Consider the following 12,663-nt stretch of genomic DNA (forward strand, 5'->3'; position numbering starts at 1 on the left):
CTTTTTCACCATTCACCAAAATAAACTCAAAATGGATTAAAGACCTAAAGGTGAGACCTGAAACCATAAAGCTTCTGGAAGAAAACGTAGGCAGTACACTCTTTGACATCAGTATTAAAAGGATCTTTTCGGACACCATGCCTTCTCAGAGAAGGGAAACAATAGAAAGAATAAACAAATGGGACCTCATCAGATTAAAGAGCTTCTTCAAGGCAAATGAAAACAGGATTGAAACAAAAAAACAACCCACTTACTGGGAAAAAATATTTGCAAGTCATATATCTGACAAAGGCTTAATATCCTTAATATATAAAGAACTCTCACAACTCAACCACAAAACATCAAACAACCCAATCAAAAAATGGGCTGGAGACATGAACAGACATTTCTCCAAAGAAGATATACTGATGGCCAATAGGCACATGAAAAGATGCTCATCATCGCTGATCATCAGGGAAATGCAAATCAAAACTACACTAAGATATCACCTTACACCCGTTAGAATGACAAAAATATCTAAAACTAATAGCAACAAATGTTGGAGAGGTTGCGGAGAAAACGGAACCCTCATACACTGCTGGTGGGAATGCAAACTGGTGCAGCCACTATGGAAAACAGTATGGAGATTCCTCAAAAAATTAAAAATAGAACTACCATACGATCCAGCCATCCCACTACTGGGTATTTATCCAAAGAGCCTGAAGTCAGCAATCCCAAAAGTCCTATGCACCCCAATGTTTATTGCAGCACTGTTTACAATAGCCAAGACGTGGAAGCAACCTAAGTGTCCAGCAACAGACGAATGGATAAAGAAGATGTGGTACATATATACAATGGAATACTACTCAGCTGAAAAACAGAACAAAATCATTCCATTTGCAATAACATGGATGGACCTTGAGAGAATTATGTTAAGTGAAATAAGCCAGCGAGAGAAAGATAGTCTGTGTATGACTCCACTCATATGAGCAATTTAAAATTATGGACTAAGAATAGTTTAGTGGATACCAGGGGAAAGGTGGGGTGGGGGGTGGGCACAAAGGGTGAAGTGGTGCACCTACAACATGACTGACAAACATTAATGTACAATTGAAATTTCACAAGATTGTAACCTATCAATAACTCAATAAAAAATACATTGAACTGAATCAAAATGAAAATACACTATATCAAAATTTATGGGATGCAGCTGAAACAGTGCTGAAAGGGAAATTTGTATCACTAAATGTGTACATTAGAAAAGAGGAGGATTCTTTTTTTTTTTTTTTTGGTGAGGAGGACTGGTCCTGAACTGCCATCTGTTGCCAATCTTCCTCTTTTTCGCTTGAGGAAGATTTGTCCTGATTTAACATCTGTGCCAATCCTCCCCTATTTTGTATATAGGATGCTGCCACAGCATGGCTTGATGAGTAGTGTAGGTCTGCGCCAGGGATCTGAACCCATGAACCCCAGGCTGCTGAAGCAGGGTGTGCAAACTTAACCACTCTGCCACCAGGCTGGCTCCAAGATGAGGATTCTTAAATCAATAAGCTCCTACCTCAAGAACCTAAAAAAAAGAGCAAAATAAACCCAAAGTAAGCAGAAGGAAATAATAAAAAGCAGAAATCCCTGAAAATCTGAAAACAGAAAAACGATAGAGAGAAATCAATAAAACAAAAAGCTGGTTCTTTGAAAAGGTCAATAAAATTGATGACCTCTCTCTGGTAAAAGTGACAAAAAAGGGCGAGAAGACACACATTACCAACATTAGAAATAAAATGGTATGAAACTACAGATTCTGCAGACATCAAAGGAGACTAAGGGAGTATCACAAACAACTCCACATCCAGAAATTTGACAACTTAGGTGAAATGTACCAATTCCTTGAAAAATACAAAAACTACCACAACTCACCCAATATAGAATACATCATTTGAATAACCCTATAAATATATTAAAGAAATTAAAGAATTAAATTGAATTAAAGAATTCAAAATTGAATTTTGAAAAAGAAGTCCCCAGGCCCAGAGGCTTTCACTGGAGAATTCTACCTAATGTTTACAGAAGAATTCACACGAATTCTACACAATCTCTTCCAGAAAATAGAAAAGGAAGGAACACTTCCCAACATATTTTATGAAGTCACTATTACCCTGATACCAAAATTAGGGAGACAGTATAAAGAAAGAAAGCTATGGACTAATATCACTCATGAATATAGATGCAAAAATCCTTAACAACACAGTATTAGCAAATAAAATTCAGGAATACATGAAAAGAATTATACACTATGACCAAGAGGAGTTTAACCCATGGATGCAAGGTTAGTTCAATAGTTGAAATCAACCTGATGCAGAAAAAAGATTCAACAAAGTCCCACACCCATTGGTGACAAAAATTGGGACTAGAGGAGACCTTCCTCAGCTTGATAAAGACTGATACATATGTATCTCTCCCTGAACAATACACACTTTTGCTCACCGTGATTTTAAACTTCAATTATACTGTCTGCATTCAACAATTAATTTTTTTCTCAACATTATGTTTTTTGCATTAATCCAGGTGGATTGTGTTGTTTTGACTTGAAATGTTTTCACTGCCATGTAGTATTCCATTGTAGGAGTACTCCACAATTTACCTACTTTCCTGCTGATGAATGCTAAATTTTTTTCCACTTTTTTTGCTTTTACAAAGGATGTAGCTAAAAACATTCTTGTCTAGGAGTTGAATTGCTCTATTATAGGTATATAAATCTTTAACTCTACCTCATATTGCTATACTGGTTACTCTAATATGCCTTCACTAACATGTAAGAGAGTTCCCATTTTTCTGTCTCTTCAGCAAAAAGTGGAACTGATTGTCTTTTTATTGCCAATCCAGTGGCTGTTAATGTAAACTCATTGTGGTATTTTTCCACTGACTAGTAAAGTTAAACATTTTTAATAAATTTATTGGTCGCTTATGGCTTCTTTTCTGTGAATTGCCTATTTGTATGTTTTCCCTTTTTAAATCAGATAATTATCCTTTTCTTATCAATTTGCAGGATTTATTGATATATTCTGGTTATTGATTCTTTGTTAACTGTGTGAATTGCAAATGTCTTTTCCAAGGCTGTATCTTGTCTTTTCACTTTTTAAAGTGTTATCTTTTAATGAATAAAAGTTTATAATCTGGCCAAATTTGTCAATCTTTTTCTTATGTTTTGTAATTTTTATGTCTTATGATTTTTTTCTCTATCCCATGCTGATAAATGTAGTCTCCTAGATATTCTTCTAAGTGCTTGATTATTTTATTTATTTAATTTTATTTTTTTGCGGTAGATTAGCCCTGAGCTAACATCTGTGCCCATCTTCCTCTATGTTATATGTCGGACGCCTGCCAAAGCATGGCTTGATAAAGTGGTGTGTAGGTCTGCACCCAGGATCTGAAATGGCGAACCCTGTGCCACCAAAGTGGAACGTGCGAACTTAACTGCTGCACCACTGGGCCAGCCCCTATTTTATTTATTAACCCTGGGCTGCTGAGCATTTGAAGTAGAGGAAGATGGGCATGGATGTTAGCTCGGGGCCAATCTTCCTCAGCAAAAAGAGGATTGGTGGGAGATGTTAGCTCAGGGCTAATCTTCCTCAGCAAAAAGAAGATTGGTGGTGGATGTTACCTCAGGGCTAATCTTCCTCAAAAAAAAATTTTGCTTTTCCAATTTAGGTCTCTGCCTGGAATAGATTTTTGTGTATGGTGTGAGGTAGGATTGACTCTTTTTCCAGGTGTCTCACCCCTTTCCTCTCTATCTGTAAGACCATGCCTCCATCAGTGCCTGGGTCTGCTTCTGGGCTCTCTGCTCTATGTTACTGTTTTATTTACTATACATTTATAGTAAGACTTACAGCATTGGAGGACAAGTTGTGCACTTTGATTTTCTTTAAAATTATCTTGACTATTCTTCACATTTTGCTTTTCCAAGTAATTTTAGAATTGGTTTATCAAACTCCACAAATGCCTTGCTTGGAGTTGATTAGAATTACACTTAATTCATAAATTTGGAGAGGCTTGCCCTCTTTATAACATTGGATCTCTGTATGTATAAACATGCTCCATTTGTGTCATGTTTTTTTAATTCCTCTGATAAAGTTGTATAATTTTCTCCATAAAGGACATGTTTATCTTTACTAAGATTTATTTCTAGATGCCTTTTATTTTGGTTATGGTAAATGGAATATTCTTTAAGATTATATTTTCTGACTGGTGTATAGAATACAATTCGTTTCCATAGATATCATGTGTATTAGTTCCAATATAATATGATGGTATATTTGTAGATTATTTCAGATCTTCATCCAGATAATATCATCAAAATGACAATTTTTCCTTTTTTTCTATTCCTATTATTACTCTCTTTTTTCTTTTTATTTTACTTCATTTTTTTCTTTTTAAAAACTGCCCTGGAGAGAACCTTCAATAAAATGTTGAATAGAAGTGGGCATGTTTATCCGCTTCTGATTATAAAAATAATCTTTCTAATGCTTCACTAGTAAGTGTGAGGTTTGCTATAGATTTTTGGCAGATAAACTTCTTTGGAAAAAGAAGTTTCATTTAATTCCTGGTTTACTGTGAGTTTTACCACAAATGAGTATAGAAAAGAGGTGTTTTCTTTGTAGGGTACAAAAATTTGAGGTATGTATGTATTTTTTTTTTTTTTTGAGGAAGATTAGCCCTGAGCTAACATCTTCCAGTCCTCCTCTTTTTGCTGAGGAAGGCTGGCTCTGAACTAACATCTGTGCCCATCTTCCTCTACTTTATATGTGGGACGCCTACCACAGCATGGCATGCCAAGCAGTGCCATGTCTGCACCTGGGATCTGAACCGGCGAACCCTGGGCCGCCAAGAAGCGGAACGTGCAAACTTAACCACTGTTCCACCAGGCTGGCCCCCTGAGATATGTATTAATTCAATCATATTAATTGTATCTTCTTTCTAGTTTTGTCTGCTTAGTGACACTGTTGTGTTAAAAAACCTCTCACAGTGATTGGGTTTCTGTGCCTTTCCTCCCTCCCTTCCCCTGCTCTGTCCCTGGATTACCTGCTGACTGTGGAAAGGTAGGTGGTACACAAAAGAAGTGCTTACAGAAGCATCCAAAGTAACATCACACAAATGAAAAACAAGTAGCAATATTACAATTAAAGAGGTCAAGACAAAAATCACTAAATGATACACAAAACACTCTTTTACATTAAACCAGATGCATCCCATTACTAAGATATAACAGTCACAAACCCTTATGAATTGAGTCATATAACATCAAAGTATATAAAGCAAAAAGCCTTATATAGGTAAATTACTTGCTATCTGAATTAAAGCACTCTCATCTATAAAACTAGGATTGTAAAGGGATTGCCTGTTAAGATGCTTGTGATGATTAAGCTAGATAATGCATGTGTAGTAAGAAAGAATATCTCAGGCCACAAACTCTTAATTTTAAACTCTAATCAAAGTGAAAGGAACTTAATCTTATTCTCAGTCAATTCAGAAAAATCTCAATCACTTCCATTCTTCCCTCTTGCTTTTTACCTGGGATTGCATCCAACTTCCAGTTTACAGAGTTTCAAGACATCAGGGAAAGCTTCTGGTTCCTGCATTAATGAGGAAGTCTTGGGTCTTGCCTACTTTCCAAGGTCCAAGACTGCAGCTGCTGCAGCATCCCCATCGTTCTGACCAGTCCAGGTATGTCAAGCCTCTTTTTTACGTAACTTTAGCTCTTTTCATGAAAGCACATAATAAACCAGTTGCTCCCTTGTGCCATTCTGGGGCCAGAGGTCTGTCTCAGCCTTGACACCCACACAGTCTTCTTTCCTTGACCAGTTCCCACCATGTGGGTATATCGGGGACTCGGTGAACAGGTGTCAGGTAGGGCTCTATATGGGAAGCACAAATGCCCCTGCTCTTAAAGTCCAACACTCGAATGGGATTTCTATTGTACCCTGAGCTGGAGGTTATGTCTCTAGAGTAATGGTCTTCAGCCTGGTCTGCACATCAGACTCTCCATAAGCTTAAAAAGTACCAATGCCCAGGCTCCATCCCAAGCCAATTAAATAAGGATCTGTGGGCTCTGGGGCTCAGGCAATGTATTTTTTTAAAAGTCCCCAGAGTGATTCCAATGTGTAGCCATGTTCGAGAACCACTTCTCCTAGAGGGTTGAGTCAGGGGCTTTCTAGAATGACTTTGTCGAAAGTTTTTATTCGCTTTCAGCACTTTATGAATGACCATCTCACCACAATCTCATTAGCATAAAGTGTGTTATAATTTTTTATTATTACTGATTTGATAGTTGAAAAATGATATTTTATTGATTAAGTTCAATATTTCTTATATGCTTATTTTTTATTAGTATTTCCTTCTTATGAATTGTTGGTTCCTGTCCTTGTTAGATTTTTATCCTGGGATATTAGTGTTTTCTCTTACATTTTTATGAGAACTATGTGTATTAAATATTAACCATTTGGTCCCCATTGTTGTCATGAACTCTATTTTCTAAAAGCAGTGCTGTTCAATAGAGCTTTCCGTATGATGGAAATGCATAGAAATATCTTCACACTCCAAGAGGGCAGCCATTAGCTCCAAATGCCTATTGAGTACTTAAAATGTGGCTATTGTGACTGAGAAATTGAACTTTTAGTTTTACTTTTAATTAACTTAAATGTAAATAAGCATATGTGACTAGTGCCTACCACGTGGGACAGTGCAATTCTAAAGGATTTATCATTATAGTTTGGGGGTTTTATTGGCCTGATAGTTATTTTGAGAGTTCTTTTCTTATAAGTTCTACTTTTTGGTGGATTATAGTGAAGAAATAAAAATATGGTTTATGTAATTTATGTTTTATAAACTTTATTAATGTTCTTTATGCTTTGGAATGTGCTCAACTTTAAAAAGCCTTCAGTGGAATTGAAAAGAAAGTCCCTGGTATAAAATTTTGCTACATCTACTACTTACATTATTGAAATTACCTGGTATATCCTCTTATTTTTATCAACTTTCTCTGTCATAGATGATATTGGTATTTTAGAACCTCGTTATAGTTGTGTTTCTGTCTCTTTCTTCTTGCATATCAAATAGTTTTTTGCTATAGAAATTTTAATGTTACCTTAACGAGCTCATAAATGCTCAGGAATATTACGTCACGATTATGGATTCCCCCTTGTTTCAGTATAAAAGGGTCCTTTTTGTTGCATTGGTCCTTTTTGCTTTGAACTGTCCTTTGATCATACCAGTGCCACCTCTGCTTATTAGTGTTTGCCTGATAGATTTTATTCTACCCTTTTAATCTTATTTTTTCAGTGTAATTTGATTTTGGTCTCACTGTTGTAAGAAACTTATAGCTGGATCCTCTTCTTGAACTCAGTCTGAGTCTCTGCCTTTTACTTCAGTTGTGGAGAAAAACTATTTTTATTTCTTTTTAACACTGATCAGTCCTATTTGTTTAATTTCGTCTTATATTTTGTGGTGAGTTTTGAACTGTGTTTTTTTGCTGTTTCACTCATTGTTTTACGTCTTTTGCTGTATATTTTGCTCTTTTCATTTATAGTGACTTGGAAGGCATATTTTTCCCTATTTGGATGTATATCATGGAATTTAAAATGTTTTTATTTCTCCCTGTCTTTCTCATTCCCACAATTATAAATTTACTTAGGAATCTAATTAGGACTCAGTTTATAGGACCCCCCACCCCTCTTTTTTGCCAAATAAATCTTCAAAAGCTGTTTTGGCTTTATATTCAATATTTATGTTATTTTATTTTTCTCTGGATTTTTCAGTAGTTCCAATATTTGTGGCCAAGTTTTGTATATGATTACTTTCTCATTGTCAAATTCTTAACCTAAAAGCCTGAAGAGAAAGTGAGGGGAGGGGAATATTTCAGGAAATAGTTCCACAGTAATGGAGGAATCTGCTTAACTTCTGTATTCCGGTAGGAGAAATGAGAGGAGACCAAAGTTTTTAACATTTTTTAAACACTTACTCTGCTATTTCAAGGTTATATTTTCTTTCTGCCCACCCCAGGATGCTGCATTCAGTGGGGGGTATAGCAAGACTTTGGCATATGGACTTAACTTTAGATTTATTCCTAGTGCCAGTTACTTTTGTTATTGTTGTTTTGTTTGGCTTTTATCAGGGGAGTGTCTCTCATAATTCATTGTGTGGGTAGTTAGGACAGGTAGCTGCTAATATGCTGTCATATTAACCTGGACACCTGTATTTCAATTTCTAGAAGGCACTAAATTTCCAAAAGTTTAGAAAGATGTGTGTATTGTATGCATGTATGTATTATATACCACTGCATTCCAGAAAGGTTTGAGGACACTTAGAGTAGTACATTCAATTCAATCAGACAAAACATGAAAAAATAAGCATACTGGGGTGAAGAGAAAAAAGATGATGTTTAATGTATCAAGTGCAGGCCTAATTGTTAGAGGCGAATCATGAAATTAAGCTTCCTAGCAGTCACCGTAAAGACGGAAGCACGTCAGTTCCACAGTTTTAAGATTCATGGTGATCTTAAGATCAAGTCAAATAGTTGCCCAGGAGCAGCTCAGCTTTGCTTGATGAGACTTTCGGAGATATTTCTTTCCCAGTTCTCCCATGGGGCGCTGTATGAACACATGGACCACGTTCTCAATACCTTACAGGCATTACATACAGTCTTGAGTTTGACACGGCCATTTCTCGTAATGTTCCCCAAGGTAAACTATATAACACAAAATCACAATCCCTGCCCCCTCCCCAAAAGCAGTTTTTTGAGAGGCCCTGTCTAAATATATAGGGAGGCACTATACCATCATGAATAATTGTGTGAGACTGCTGTCGGAATTCCTGAGTTCGAATCCTGAGTCAGCCATTTGCTAGGAGTCTGACCTCAGGCAATTTACACTGCTAGGCTCAGTGGTGGAGGGGATGATGGAGATGTCATTCCACAGGACTGGGAGTAGGGTGGAATGAGGGGAAGTAATAAATCAGGTTGAATAATAGCAGGCAGGTCTCCAGCCTCAAGTCCCCGACCCCCTGTGGTGGGTCTTAGTAGAGAATTAATAATCAAGTGGTGAAAAATTGAAGGGGAAAAAAAACGTATTCTATCGATTCTAAGAGACACATTTTACATCTTTAAAACCAGGGCACATTTTAAAATTGATGGCATGCCATAGTGGAATTGGCAGCATTGTTTTTCTTTTTTGATGAAATATAAAATGATGATGTATATTAAAATTTATAACATCTTAGATTCAATAAATATGGTAGCAGTAATTATTGTAAGAGACCAGTTTTTCCTCAGGGGCAGCCAAGGTCTGTTTGGGGCAGTAGAATGGATCCCTCTAAACTTCCAGCAATCTAAGAGAACCCTGGCCGTCTGGTTAGAGCTCTGTCCAAGAAGGTGTTCAGCAGAAACATGGCTCTCCTGTTGTAAAAAGAAGCCCTACAGGGCTAAGCCTTGTGTTAGCCATCTTCCAGTTCCCTCATAAAGAGGGAAAGGAACTGCAAGAACCAAGAAATTCCTTCTTCAGCAAGGCAGAAGAGTCAAACCACAAATAAGCATAAGAATACACAATTAGAGGAAGGTAGACAGCAAATGGACAGCCTGCCGGGGTCCCCTCCAGTGCCACTAGCCTATGGTTACATATTTCTTTGCCCCAAGTCAGCCAGGACTATTGAGAAATCATTGTCAGCAGACTCTCCCTCTGGCCTTTCCCTCTTGTGTGGTAGCACGTTGTTGGCAAGGCTGGCCCCAAATCCAACAGGAAGGGTGTCGGAGACCACTGTTGGAGTACGCAGGACCCCACATAAGCACTGGAAGGGCAGACTGAAGAGCCACGCCGTCCCAGTCTGGGAAGAAGCTGCATCTACCTTCAGGGGAAGTTCACACCCTATTCCCCCCAGAACTGTCTGTGTAACATACTTGTCAAATAAAAAATGCTCAATAAACATTAGCTATTCTTGTAAGCATTTTTGGCAAGACGGGCTTAACGGAAGATATGAAGGATTTATTAGGGAAAACCAGCAATGCTACTCCGTTTCATGTGCCTGGGAATGCTGGGGTAGGGAAGATCTCAAAATTCCACGTCCCACAACTAGAAGGACCTGCAACTAAGATATACAACTATGTACAGGGGGAGTTTGGGGAGATAGAGCAGAAAAAAAAAAAAATTCCCTTGTTGGTTGAGTGATCATGCACCTCGGTTTGCCTGCTGCTGTCCCAGTTTATGGCTATTGTCCCCGCAAAATTATTAACAGAGCTCCCTTTCCTTCTCAAAAGAGTTCTGTTGTAGATAATAATTTATATGCTCACTCTCCATGTGGGTTGTATGGAGTTAATCTTTCCATTTCTATTCATACAGTGTAAGAAATAAAATAATTTAAATATAGAAGGATAAAATATTGATTTAATGAAATACTTAAATGTTTAAGAACCAGACTTTAAAAACCAAGAAATCAAGAATAAATAAAAAGTGAAATTAAAAAGAAAAAAATAAGAAATACCACAATGGAAAAAGTTTCCATGTTGCACTTGTTAAATGAAAAACATTTCGGACATTAAAAGAACTATTTCAAACTGAAAGCTCAAAATAAGTAATCGTAAAGTGTTACATTAAGACATGTAATAATAAATCTTAGAAGACAAAATAGAGAACCCAAAGATTAAACGGATAAATTGTAAAATAGGATAATCACATAAATAGAAAATAAAACAATAAAAAGAGTGAGAGAAACTCACTAAAACCATACATATCTCTGTGCATAATACACACATATATGTTTATAGTATAGTTAAATATACATAATATTTATCTGCTTAATAAATAAACAAACCAAAAACTAAAAGGGAAAAAAATGAAAACCGGGCCATGGCTAGGAGCCAGTGAATGGCAACTCCTTGAATTCTGTGCTCAGGTGGTTTTCTCACAGTGCAGGGCACACACAGAGCCCCTGGAGGGAGGAGAGGTGTGAGGGCACCCAGAGAACTACCCCATCCTCTTCTCCCAAACCACATCAAACCCCTTAAACAAAGACTTCTCACAACAGTGTTGGGGAGATGCTCTATATCTGAATCTATGCTGCTGAGATCTCCAAATGCGTAAGCATTGTATGTTATTGTTTTCAAACTTTTTTAAAAAGTGGTCATGTGTAAAAACTCTTCCTTAAAGTATCTGATTACTGGAAACACCCCAATCCCAAACTCTGTTGATGACGAAGGAAGTTGCTTACAAAGATGATGAAATCCACATGTAAAGAACAGCTCTCAAGATGATAGCCTAGCACCAGACAGAAGCTGTGGTATCACTGGTTTAAAAAAACTTACACGGCAAGTTTTGTTGAACAAGAACTATGCAAAATGAGAGCAATCTGATCCACTAATTAGAATGCCTCCATCAAATCAAAGTGGCTGAGCTCGGTTCACGTACTATTTGCTTGCTTTTAAGGAGAGAGTTCTGCCGTTTTATATTTTCTCTTATTTATTAACATGTGAAAAGCTTCAGGTTTTTTATTAACCCAGGCAGTTGTTGGCATGAGAGATTAATTTCGCAATTTCTTGAGGTGAATTCCACAGCATGTTAAATTAGAATCCCAGACACTAAAGCCTCAAATCTAATTTTCACCCTAGTTTATAAGGTTCTCTTGAAAATTCTATTATCCTAACGCATGCTTCTAATTCTCTAACTCCTATAAGAAATGCTACTTCCTACCACTTGTAAAGCCAAAAATATTCTCAATTGCCATGACGGAATATTTAAATTCTATATTTACTGGATCATTGAGATTAGGTACAGACATCCAATCTATTTTTCCTGAAATTGCAGTACTTGTAAATTGTAGCAAAATTCTTGATCTAACAATGAATTCTGCCAAATACAGATTTTGCTTGGGCCATTAATTTTACCCAAATAATTACTCCACTTGCTTATTCTTGGGGAAGGTCCTTAAAAACCCAATCAATATATGATTCAGAAAGGAAAGAGAAGGATGTTGGTTGGTTGCAATGGACCAGCGTTAATAGATGAGCTTTACATATGAAATTAACCTACTGATGAGAGTATATGCACTTCCTGTAACTCTATCCCTGATATACTCTTCCCCCAGGCACCAACGTGGCTCACTCCCTCACCTTTCCAGGTCTTTGCTCACACACCACTGTCTTCCGTCATCATCCTATTTGAAATCTGTCTGTCTAGAGCCCCCATCCCACTCCACCCAATACTCATCTCCTTTCCTTGCTTCATTCGTCTCTGGAGCACTTTTCACCATCTAACATTTAATTATCTTGTTTACTGTGTATTCCCCCTTATTAAAATGTATCCCCTGGAGTTAGAGATAACCCAAATCCTGAATTTTCATTTGCCATTACCGTGTATTTTTTAAATAGTATATATTGTTTGATGTTGCTAATTTTTGAGCTTTATGAAAATGCTATCATTCTGTTTGTTGCCTTCTGAGATTTACTTTTTACACTCAACAGTATGTTTTTGTGATTTATCTTCGTTGACAAGTGAAACTATCATTCATTCATTCCTTTTCCATTTTTTCATTCTCTTGTCAATGACAATTTTGGTTTTTTCCTTTTTTTTTTGCAAAGCAAGCAGCACTATTATGAGCAGTCTTGGATGTGTTTGCTGGTGCACATGGGTGTAGGCAGGAGTGAAATTT

The sequence above is a fragment of the Equus caballus genome, chromosome 4 (assembly GCF_041296265.1).
Source record: "Equus caballus isolate H_3958 breed thoroughbred chromosome 4, TB-T2T, whole genome shotgun sequence".
NCBI classification, from domain to species: domain Eukaryota; kingdom Metazoa; phylum Chordata; class Mammalia; order Perissodactyla; family Equidae; genus Equus; species Equus caballus.